This window comes from Gossypium raimondii, chromosome 3 (genome assembly GCF_025698545.1).
Source record: "Gossypium raimondii isolate GPD5lz chromosome 3, ASM2569854v1, whole genome shotgun sequence".
Lineage (NCBI taxonomy): Eukaryota > Viridiplantae > Streptophyta > Magnoliopsida > Malvales > Malvaceae > Gossypium > Gossypium raimondii.
In genome coordinates this window covers 5,394,988-5,407,061 of record NC_068567.1, presented here as the reverse complement: position 1 = coordinate 5,407,061, position 12,074 = coordinate 5,394,988, and the positions used below count along the sequence as shown (strand labels likewise).

The following is a 12,074-nucleotide window of genomic DNA, read 5'->3' as shown; positions in this document are numbered from 1 at the left end:
CACATCAAGCAAATAAGGCAAATCCCCATAATTATCATAAAAGAGCTGTCTAACCTCATCACTCCACTAACCCCAGATTTCCTTCAATTCTTGCAAATTGTTTTGAGTTGCACTGATATGCGTAAAGTCCCATAACTCCGATACATGCCCATCAGCCAAACTATCACCCTTTTCTTGCTGCGTTGTTTCAGACCAAGTTTGGACAGCCGCATTGTCCTCCACTTTATCAAGAAACCTTTTTTCCATGTTAAGCTTTCTATCTAGCAACCGAATCTGAACTGACGCCTTTTATGATGAAATGAAATGCCATGTCATACAAATAAAACACCAAAAGTCAGTATAACATAGAAACATAAGATATAATCAAGAAATAGTAAAGATCCCTAATTGGATATCTACTAGGGTTTAGTATAGTTCTACCTAGGGTGGATTCTTAAGGTTCATTATATGAAGTTTGGCTTCTAGAGTAAAGGTACCCGAACCAGCAGATTCCTCAATCCTCACCCATTATAGGCTCATATGGATCGAGTTCGGTTCAGGGGAATACATTTCCCTATAGCTGCACGGAGATGAAAATCTCACGAAGACATAGGTACGGATGTATCCCGGAAGCAATCCACTACCCTACACGGAGATAAAAACCTCACGAAGGCATAGCTTCTCACTCCCACTTAAAAGGGCCAAAATTGTTCAACTCATGAAATGCATAATGCAAACAATATTTAAACAAGAAGGTAATGAATGAAAAAGGATGTTATGAGTTTTTTTTAAAAAATATTTTCTCGACCATAAGACAAAAGTTAATTAACTTTGTGGCTCGACTCTTTTATTTTTTCAAAAAAAGTCCCCAGTGGAGTAGCCAAGCTGTCGAAACCATTTTTTTGAAAAATAAAAATTTTAGGTGTTGACTTTAAAAAACAAAATAAATGGGAGTCACCACCAATCTTTTATTGAGGTGTGATTGGATCACCTAAAAAAATGACTTTGGTCTACGAGTTTTAGAAAAACAGATCCGGGAGTCAGTTACGTACGAGGAAGTATTAGCACCCTCGTAACGCCCAAAATTGGTACCTAGTTAATTAATTAGTGTCTTAAGGTCGAGAATTTGGAAAAAAACGTGATCCTTAGCAAAACTTAAGAGGTTACGTATTAAGACCCTTATTATTTCAAAGAAAGAAGATACCACACCCAATGCGTTAGGGCACAGCATTCTAATTTTCCCCAAAATGAATTGGCCCAAAATACTTGTACAATAAAACTTTAAAAGAACATCCACTTATCCAAGATTTAAGAAATCACACCCAATACGTTAAGGCACGATTCCTTTAGAATCCCAAACTTGGAATATTTCTTTTACTTTAAAAGAACATCCACTTATCCAAGATTTAAGAAATCACACCCAATACGTTAGGGCACAATTCCTTTAAAATCCCAAACTCGGAATATTTCCTTTATTATTTTTAAAAAAAATCTTCATTTCGAGAAATCAATGCGTCACATCCAATACGTTAGGACACAACGTGTTGAATTCCCAATAATGAGTTTTTATTTTTTTGATTGAAGAGAAATGCTCGATTGTTAGATTTAACGAAAAAAATCAGAACCCAATACGTTAGGGCTCAATTTCCTTGAAAATCCTAAATACGAACATTATCTCAAAAAAAATTTCTATTTTAAAATTTGAGTAAAAAATTGATGTAACGTTATTTTATACATACAAATGCTATAATAATAATAACAACAATAATAAATACATCAATGACATAAAAATAATATAAACAAATGAATAAACGAAATAAAAAAAGTAATCCATGACATGCAAAATATTAAATGTAAACACAATTATACAATGAATGGGAAAGCAAACAAAATAAATAAAGATCAAGACGATATATATACACATGGAAATTATGAAGATAAAAATATACATATAATTTACAAATAAAATTTTGGGTTATAGAATTTATATATAAATATAATACATAATATACTTATGCAAATAAAGAAAAAATATAATTATACGTACATATATAAAATAATAAAAATAGGTATATTTTAAAAAGAAAAAGTGAGTATTTAATCATTTAAAACGTAAATATATACATATAAATATGAAAATATTTATTAAAAATATAGGAAAATATTAGTTTAAAAAAATATTAGCTGAAAAAATAAGTATGTTCATAAAAATATACATATATAGATTTAAAAAACATGAAAAAAAATAATTACACTATCAATTAATAAAATAAATAAAAAGAACATAAAAAAAACTAAATTGAATTGCAATTAAAAAAATCTGGGGTAAATCCGCAAATAAATAAAAGTAAAATGACTAATTTGAACGCGCGAATTACGTAGAGGGGCTGGAAGGAAAACTTTCCCTTCTCCTCTAAAACGGCGCCGTTCAAATGGATCAAATTGGAATTTAAAATAAATAAAAGGGAAAATTAAAAAAATAAAAAAAACTTAATTACAAAAACATTAAAAGGCGGAGGGGCTAAATAAAAATAAATAAAATTCGCAGTGGTGTCACCTTCTCCTTTTTTTTTAAATCGTAAATAAATAAAAAATAATCGAACGAAAAATAGTAAACCACCTTTAAAAACTGCCAATCGTTCTCTTTTTTTATTCCTCCTTTTTTTTTACAATGAAGGGAGAGGCCTCTATTTATAGCTGAGCCTCCCCAAATCCAACGGTACAAATCAGTTACATCAACGGCTGAGATCAAAGGGTATCTACAAATTAAATCTCTAAGATTACAAAATCATATATTCTAATATTGCATATCATATCTAAGATTATATATATCATATCTTGGATTGCATATCATATTTAAGATTGCATATTCTCAAAATTATGTTTCCATATGTGAGCACTGGGTAAAATTGGGCATTACAATAACATTAAATAAATTGTTTTATCTCTTTTTAAAAATAATTTTTAATTTGAAAAGAAAAATCATGTCAATTAAATATATTCTAAAATGATTAAAAGTTGAACAAAATTAAATTAATTTTAAAATGGGAACATTAAAGTGGAAATTATTCTTTGTATTTCTAATAATAATTAAGCTATATATATATATATATAGTTTTCAAAACATTCCATATTTTTGAGCAAAATGTTATGCTCAAAATGTATGATACAGATTTATACGTCTAAAAGTTCCAGCAAAATATTTTTAACTTGTAAATTTTCAACTTGTAAGTTGTGTCAAAATGTAACTGTGGGGTGGTGTCCCATTAAAATGGAAAATATTTTATTTATATCTTTTAAATTTTTAAATTATAAATTAATAAAGATAAAATTACACTTTAACATCTTAAAAATAATAAAATTTGATTTAATTCTTTAAAATTATAAATATATAGACTATTAAAATGTTAAAATTATATTTTTGCTATAACGTAAAAGTATTTTTTATATTTATATTCTAGATAATAATTCAAATAAATAAAATTGATAAACATATAATATAACAATACATATTACATATAAAACAATAATAATAAATAATAAATTTATGTACATATCAATATATTCAACAAATTTAAGTTCAAATTTTAAAATATATTTTAGAATTCATTCTTTGGTGTCCAGTTTCCAGCCACTACAAGTGAAACATACCTGTAACTGTGTATAAATGGATGAGAGGTTGTACAACTACAAATTTTGACCGGTATCGTTGTATACCGGTGACGACACCCATTAAAAAGGTTATTTATTTATTCTTCTTTGCTAACCAAAAATTCAAAAGATCTGAGTTTGCTTTTACACACACAACAATGGAACTATTAATGCTAATTTGAGTAACATCCCATCAATTCAATTTATTTTATAAAAAAACCCCAAATATAAAAAGGCGGTGACATAAAAGATACATTGTAATTCACTTCAAGTCTTTATTAGTATATTCAACGATTCATCGTTCCAGAATATAACGCTTCCTGAATGATAACCTTTTTCCCAAGTGAACCACTGCCCACTATAACTAAGATTAGTGAGAGAACAATCTTCCATAACATCCTGAAATCCACACATTTGCCTTTCCCTCCTTGGAAGCCCGCCTTTCTTTTCAGTTGAAAATGCAATTTCATTGAAATCCCCTATAACAACCTAAAAGATATATAGGGAGTCATTCAATGTTCGTAACAAGTTCCAAGATGCTTCAGCATAGTCTCCTCTGGCGCTTCGTAGAACCCCGTACATCTCCAAGTTTTCCCCTTCAAGTCATCATCAATCATAACATCGGTGTGTCTTCGTGAAAAAGATCGAAGAGTAATCTTACAATCACTATTCCAACCTAAAGATAAACAGTTTGAGGCCTCCCCAAACTTTCAATGTTCTAGATTAAAAATTGTATTGCTTTTGGCTGGCCTGCTTAGCAAGGCCTACCGATCTATTAGTATTTCATACCTACAAAAAAGTAGCAAAATTTTCATTCAAATCATCATTTCCAGAAACTCGTGAAACATTAAATTGTACGTTGGGTCTTTTTAGTCCATCACTATACGTTATTGGACTACTTGTTTCCTCATGGGCTACCATGTCCTCGTCAAAATCATCATGATGTTAGTCCATTTCCCCAAGTTTTAATGGGCCAAGAGCAAAAGTGGACTTTCCTTTATCTTTTACAGAAATAGAATCTTTTGGGATAGAACCCCAATTCTAGCCTTTGTCAACTGGATTTGATTTCAGAATCCCCACATTCTTTTTTTCCCGTTGACGTCATGTCGCCAAAAATAGTAGGTTTCCCTCCATCATCTTTCACCAACCATTTGCTCTTCCATGACAGATTCTTCCTTGGTTGAGCATGCAGAGAAATATCCCAATTAAAAACATATTCTAACTGTGGCTGAATAGCTCTAATCAGGCAAAAACTTTCACCATGTCCTAATTTGCCACATAGAAAGCAAAATAGAGTCAATGTTTCGTACTTAAAATGAACATAAACTGACTCACCATTTTTCAGCGCAGTCATCTTCTTTCTCTTTAGAGGTTTTCTAACATCCACCCTCACCCTAATTCTCATGATGCGCTTATATCCCAGTTGAGTTGTAGCTGTGTCATACTCAATAAATTCCCCAATAAAATTTCCCAACTGATGAGCAACAGTATCGGCCATAAAACCAAGATGGAGATCATGTATTAGTAGCCAAAAATCCACCCAATGTAATTGAACAGTTAAAGAATCATCTCCCATCTTCAGTCGATGTAGAATTAGTAGATGGGAATTAAAATTCCATGGCCCATTCTTCATAACTTTTTCCACATCCACTTCATAATAAAAACGAAATAAATATATCTCCCTTCCTAGATCTGAGATTGAAACGCCCCCTATTGGATGCCAAACACTTGCCAATGTCGATCGCATCGCTTGAAAATCCACAACACTAGAAGTAAGAAACACTCCCACTAAATAGTTCACATACGAAATCTCTTGACTAGTCTTTTCCACCTCCAATTGAATGATTTCTTCCTCTTCATCATCCAATGAAAGACCTACAATAGAATCCTCCATTTTCTTCCTACGGAAACAGACAAGCAGGTTACCCAAAATAGGAAATTAAGAAAAAGAAAAACAGACAAGCAGGTTACTCAAAACTAGAAATTAAGAAAAGAAAAACAGGAGCTAGTCCAGAAAGAAATGCGTGTCAAAAGACAGAGAAAAAAAACTTGTCAACAGACAGAGTAAAAAAAATTAGATCATATGAATTAAATTAAAAAAAACATAATAAAATTGTTAAATTTGAGATTTAACTTTCTTTTTATAAATTAAAAAAAAACATGTAGGGTATCCTATATGACCTTTCTTTTATATATAGGTATATAGATTATATAAATGTATGATATATATGATTATTTAATTATTAAGCCTAAATAGCAAATAAATATAATACCGCAATTGAAATATACTTTAAGTTGATATATTTTAAATATATTTAAAATTTAGTTCTATTTTGATATTTAGAAATTTAATTTTTATTTTTCAGATTTTAAAATTCATGTCTAATTATCAATTTTGTTACAATATTTTAAAATTTAAAGATCACTATGTGACCACGTAACAAAAAGAATGGCACTATAATAAACCATAATTTAGAGAAAAAATATTATTAGCATTAACAATTAGACTTGTGCTTTTAAATCTGAAAAGTAGAGAAATTAACTTTTTACAGTAAAAATTAAGAGACTAAATTTCAAATATACTAAAAGTATAGAGACTTAAAATATATTTTAATATTATACTCGATAAATAATAATGTTTTTCTTTGCTTACCTGAAAATAAATTATATTAATATTGTGGACAACTTTTATGTATTGGCACAGATTTGAGTGATAGTATTTTAATAGGTGAATATAGTTGGAAGGTCCTCTAATCTTATCAATTTAATCCTTTTACAATTTTATGGTTTTACAAATAAAATCTTTTATTTAAAGTTGAACTGTAACTGAAAAATAAAAATTATCATGCCATTTTTCAAATAGTAAATATTAACTCTATCACAATTTAACCTTATTTAATTTTTAATAGTACATGGACCAATATTAATACATTTAATTATAAATAGACTAATTTAATACGTTAGAAATGAGACGTTTAACTATTTTAATATCAAACTAAAGAAACTTGTAAATATTAATATATTTTTATTGGGCAGACGGATGAAATTGTTTTAATTTTATAAGTAAAATTTTAAAAACTGGATGTAGTATTTAATAAATAATATAGCACAAAAACAAAAACAAATTATAAAACCCCATTACTGATACACCATATAGTAAATATCTCAAAGATTTTTACCGTGGTATTAAATACGTAAAGAAGAAGTGGGCGTGCCGGAGTGGTTATCGGGCATGACTAGAAATCATGTGGGCTCTGCCCGCGCAGGCTCGAATCCTGCCGCTCACGCATTTGTTTCTTGTTTTAATCCTCTTTAATATTTTTATGGTAACATTAAGTAAATTGTTTTAGCTCTTTTTAAAATTTAATTAATATTTTTTTAAAAAAAATCATGCCAATTAAATATATTCTAAAAATTATTAAAAACTGAACAAAACTATGACTCAATGCAAGATCACATAAAACTATAAAAATGGTCACTACACTATTGCATTTGATCTGTTTTGGTCGCTGAACTATTAATTAATTTGATTTAGTCCTCAAACTTTTCGAAATCAAATATTTTATTCAGTCAAAGCTGATTTGTGCTTTTTATTGGTGTAATAACAAATTTAACCTTCTAGTGTTTACACATTATATCAATTTGATCCAGAATATAAAAATTCAACAAAATTTGTCATTTTAGTTCGAATTCTAGAAAATTAAATTTATATGATAACATTAAATAAATTATTTTATCTCTTTTAAAAATAATTTTTAATTTGAAAAGAAAAATCATGTCAATTAAATATATTCTAAAATGATTAAAAGTTGAACAAAATTAAATTAATTTTAAAATGGGAACATTAAAGTGGAAATTATTCTTTGTATTTCTAATAATAATTAAGCTATATATATATATATATAGTTTTCAAAACATTCCATATTTTTGAGCAAAATGTTATGGTCAAAATGTATGATACAGATTTATACGTCTAAAAGTTCCAGCAAAATATTTTTAACTTGTAAATTTTCAACTTGTAAGTTGTGTCAAAATGTAACTGTGGGGTGGTGTCCCATTAAAATGGAAAATATTTTATTTATATCTTTTAAATTTTTAAATTATAAATTAATAAAGATAAAATTACACTTTAACATCTTAAAAATAATAAAATTTGATTTAATTCTTTAAAATTATAAATATATAGACTATTAAAATGTTAAAATTATATTTTTGCTATAACGTAAAAGTATTTTTATATTTATATTCAAGATAATAATTCAAATAAATAAAATTGATAAACATATAATATAACAATACATATTACATATAAATAAATAATAAATTTATGTACATATCATATAACCATACTATATATTCAACAAATTTAAAGTTCAAATTTTAAAATATATTTTAGAAGTCACTCTTTGGTGTCCATTTTCCAGTCACTACAAGTGAAACATATCTGTAACTGTGTATAAATGCATGAGAGGCCGTACAACAACAAATTTTGACCGGTGTCGTTGTATACCGGCGACGACACCCATTAAAAAGGTTATTTATTTATTCTTCTTTGCTAATCAAAAATTCAATAAGATCTGGGTTTGCTTTTAAACACACAACAATGGAGCTACTAATGCGAATTTGAGTAACATCCCATCAATTCAATTTATTTTATAAAAAAACCCCAAATATAAAAAGGCGGTGACATAAAAGATACATTGTAATTCACTTCAAGTTTTTATTAGTATACGAGTCTAGCTGATATAATTCAACGATTCATCATTCCAGAATATAACGCTTCCTGAATGATAACCTGTTCAAAAAAATGAGAGTAGACATCATAGTGAGTAATATATATATTATCTAACAAAGACTGTTAACACCCTTACGCTCTCTCTCACTCCCTCCACCGCGTTTTACCCCTACTACAAGTATCTACTTTCACCATCTCCCTCGTCACCGCCTCCTCCTTATTATCAGTAATTACCACCCTTTCACCATGTTAAACAAGTATCCAGTACAGCCGTATGGGTGTAGATATAATCCTAATTCGCCCACCCGGTCTCAACCCTCCTCACACCCGCCCTCGCGCTCTCCCTCACCATCTCTTCCATCTCATTCACTTTCACCGTCCTCAGGGCAACATGTGACTTCACACCACCCTCCTCATGCCCACCCTAGTATCCTCACCACCTCCACCCCATTTTACGCCGACTACATGTCTCCACTTTCACCATCTCCTTCAGTGCTTTTAAATAATTAATCTACATGTTTTTAACTTGAGAAAAAAAAAAAAAAACCTTACCGAGAAGTTAGACAGGAACAGACAGCTCGATACCCGGAGCGTTTCCATTGCCATGGCCATCGACGTTACTACCATGTATACGATGTCTGATACACCTGCAGCCGCATATGATTAAAACCACGGCAACAACAAATAGGGTTAGCAGAATCAATGGTTTCCCCCTAGATTTAATGGTTTCTTTCACAGTAAAATCTATTTCTGGTGATGATGATGGACTACTGTATCTGTATCCCTCCATATTTTCTTGGTTCAAGGTCGGCTAAACGAGATTTTGTTTTTGCTGAAGTAAAAACTCCATCCAGGTATATATATAGCCCAAAAAGGCAGACAATAGGCAATAGAGCAGACCAGATCTACGTGACGACGAATCTCTGTTAGGAATAGTAGCAGTTGTGGTTAATTGTTAGCAAGGCGGTCGTAAGAATTTTGAGTTACTGAGAGTTTGTTGAGATTGTGAGTATTAAATACGTGTAGTTTCACTTATGAATGTATGGAAGAATATTGCTTATTTTCTCTAAGTAATATGAAAGTTTAACAATCTGTGGGACGGAATTGACTTTGGAGGGCGCTGGACTCCCTAATAGGCAGCAACGTCTACTAGTGAGCCACGTGTCTGCGTTGGTTAATATTGTGTGCAACGTCTACTAGTGAGCCACGTGTCTGTGGTTAATCGTGTGTGTGGTTAATAAATCTGAAACTGTGGTATGTCACTTTCAAGGTACTCTCAAATTATGCTAAAATAGCTTTTGTGATTTTGCCTTATTTTTATATTAAATGGTACTTAATAAAAATAGACAATAAAAAATAATTTTAATTAATTGGATAATTATTTTAAAAAATTATAATTAGATAATAATAAAACAAATCCATAATTGGATGACCTGTATAGTTTTTCTAACTAAAATGCTATTTTAGAAATACAACAAATTCAAGTGAGTAGGTTTTTTATTTTAAAATATCACAATAACAAATTTAACCTAAAAGAATTTAACAATATTAATAGTTAGACCTAAATTTAAAATCTAAAAAACTAAATTCTTAAAATACAAATATAAAACTAAATTCTTAAAAATTGAAAAGTACGTGGAATATAGCGACATTTTAACATTTTTTCCTGCATTTAAATGTTTAATAAAAATTATTATTAAAAGTTAATTATTAAATAATGATGTTGACAAGGGTGTCTCCGCCCTTTCTTTTTCCATATTTCTTATCTTTCCATTGACTGCAGTTTAGTGTTCCTTCTTTTCCCATGTCAGTGACTAGATGATAAATCTCTTTTGGGAAACCTAATATTTCTTTTTTCTTTTTTTTTTTCTGTGAATAATGTGTAATATTTTATCTTTATGACTTAAAAAGCCCTCTAATAAAAAAATTTTAATTGAGTTTCTATATTAAATTCGCACTCAATTAAGTTTTGTCGTTAATAGTTTTGTTTTTAATTATGTTGATCGTTAAAATCAATTAACGGACTAATTAAATAGTTACCCATGATAGCTTCTAGTTTAATCTTATATTTTCTCATAAAACTCATTAAAAATCGTTAAAATCAATCCGGTTCGAAAATCTTGGTTAGAATATTTCATGCTAGTGGATAACGGAATTTTGGTTTGATAGTATCTACCTGTACCAAAACTACTTTATATTATACAATACTTAGCAAACAATTTTCAACCTTTTAAGGTCTAAACTACTATACTTAAAAATTAGAAATAATAATTTTAAAAATAATAATTTATCAATAACAAATAGAGGGTCTCACAATTATCATTTAATTTGTAAAATATCAAGAATATTTTATTTAAAATGAAAATAATTTCGATTGGACAACTATTACGGTTGGTATGACATTATGTGTTCATTATGATTTTAGGAGTTTAAATGGTTGAAATGAAAATTTAAATGTTGCGGATCAACATTAATTTCAACTGTTTAAATTTTGAATAATTATCAAATATTGAATTGTTGTGAATTTTAAATCTTTGATAATTTAAATTTTGCCGAAACTTGTTGTGAATTATCAAAACTTAAATCAAAGATTGAATTCTTGTGAATTTTAAATGAAAGTTTAAATTAATGTTGAAATTAATCTTTGATAATTATTGAATTTAAACAGTTGAAATTAATGTTGGTCCGCAATATTAAAGTTGAAATTAATATTAAATATTTTTTACTTGTAAATTTTCAACTTGTTTACTAAACAGTCTGGGAAGGAATTGAATTTGGACCGCACTGGAATCTCAAGTAAAGTGAGCCACGTGTCTGTGGAGCCATGCTTGTTCTAAAGACTCATGGTTCAACGAATGGATTACATGATAAGTTTTTGGTAACTCGAGTTACTTCTAGTAAAATCTAATTTTTTGCCTTTTTATAATGCCATTATCATTTTATGTCACTTTCAAGGTAATCTCAAGGGAGCATTAATAAGAATTAAAACCAAATTATGGTAAAATAGCATTTGTGATTTTACCTTATTTTTAAAGTTAGTTTTATTTTTATATTAAATGGTACCTAATAAAATAGACAATAAAAATAATTTTAATTAATTGGATAATAAAAAAACAAATTCATTATTGGATGACCTGTATAGTGTTTCCTAACTAAAATACTATTTTAGTTTTGACAATAAGAAATTTTAATATGAATTAATATTTGAAAGTTAAAAGGTTTTAGTTTGTTTTAGGAAGTTATATATATAATCTTGATATCATTTATAATAATATTGGGGAGGAGGTGGACAAGATTGAAATTTATGTAAAATGCAAAACAAGTATTAGAATTTTAACAGTTTCATTGCTAATGTTTCAATTCATGTTCATACAATTTGTGGAACTGCTTGTTCACTCCGATGTTCAAACAAATATTTAGATAGATATTTGAATAGTAATTTGTACAATAAATCTTTGGATAGCTTTAAGTCAACTTAGATGTGGGCCTTTTTTTTATTTTGACTCACTCCATCTTCAAACAAATATTTAGATAGATCTTGGAATAGTAATCTACACAATAAATCTTTGGATAGATTTAAGTCAAGTTAGATGTGGGCTTTTTTTTTTTTTTTTTGACATCCATGAAATGATTCTCAAAATATATTTGACCTCATGCTAAACCATGGTGATCAAACTTGGTTGATTGAAGAAACCTAGAGATCGACATG

General features: G+C 28.8%; 1 non-coding gene across 1 annotated transcript; it reads left to right on the top strand.

The window, feature by feature from the left end:
• Positions 1-6,835: 6,835 nt before the first annotated feature.
• On the top strand, positions 6,836-6,917 carry TRNAS-AGA (transfer RNA serine (anticodon AGA)). The gene has a single exon. It is a non-coding gene; the product is annotated as a tRNA-Ser (tRNA).
• Positions 6,918-12,074: the final 5,157 nt, after the last annotated feature.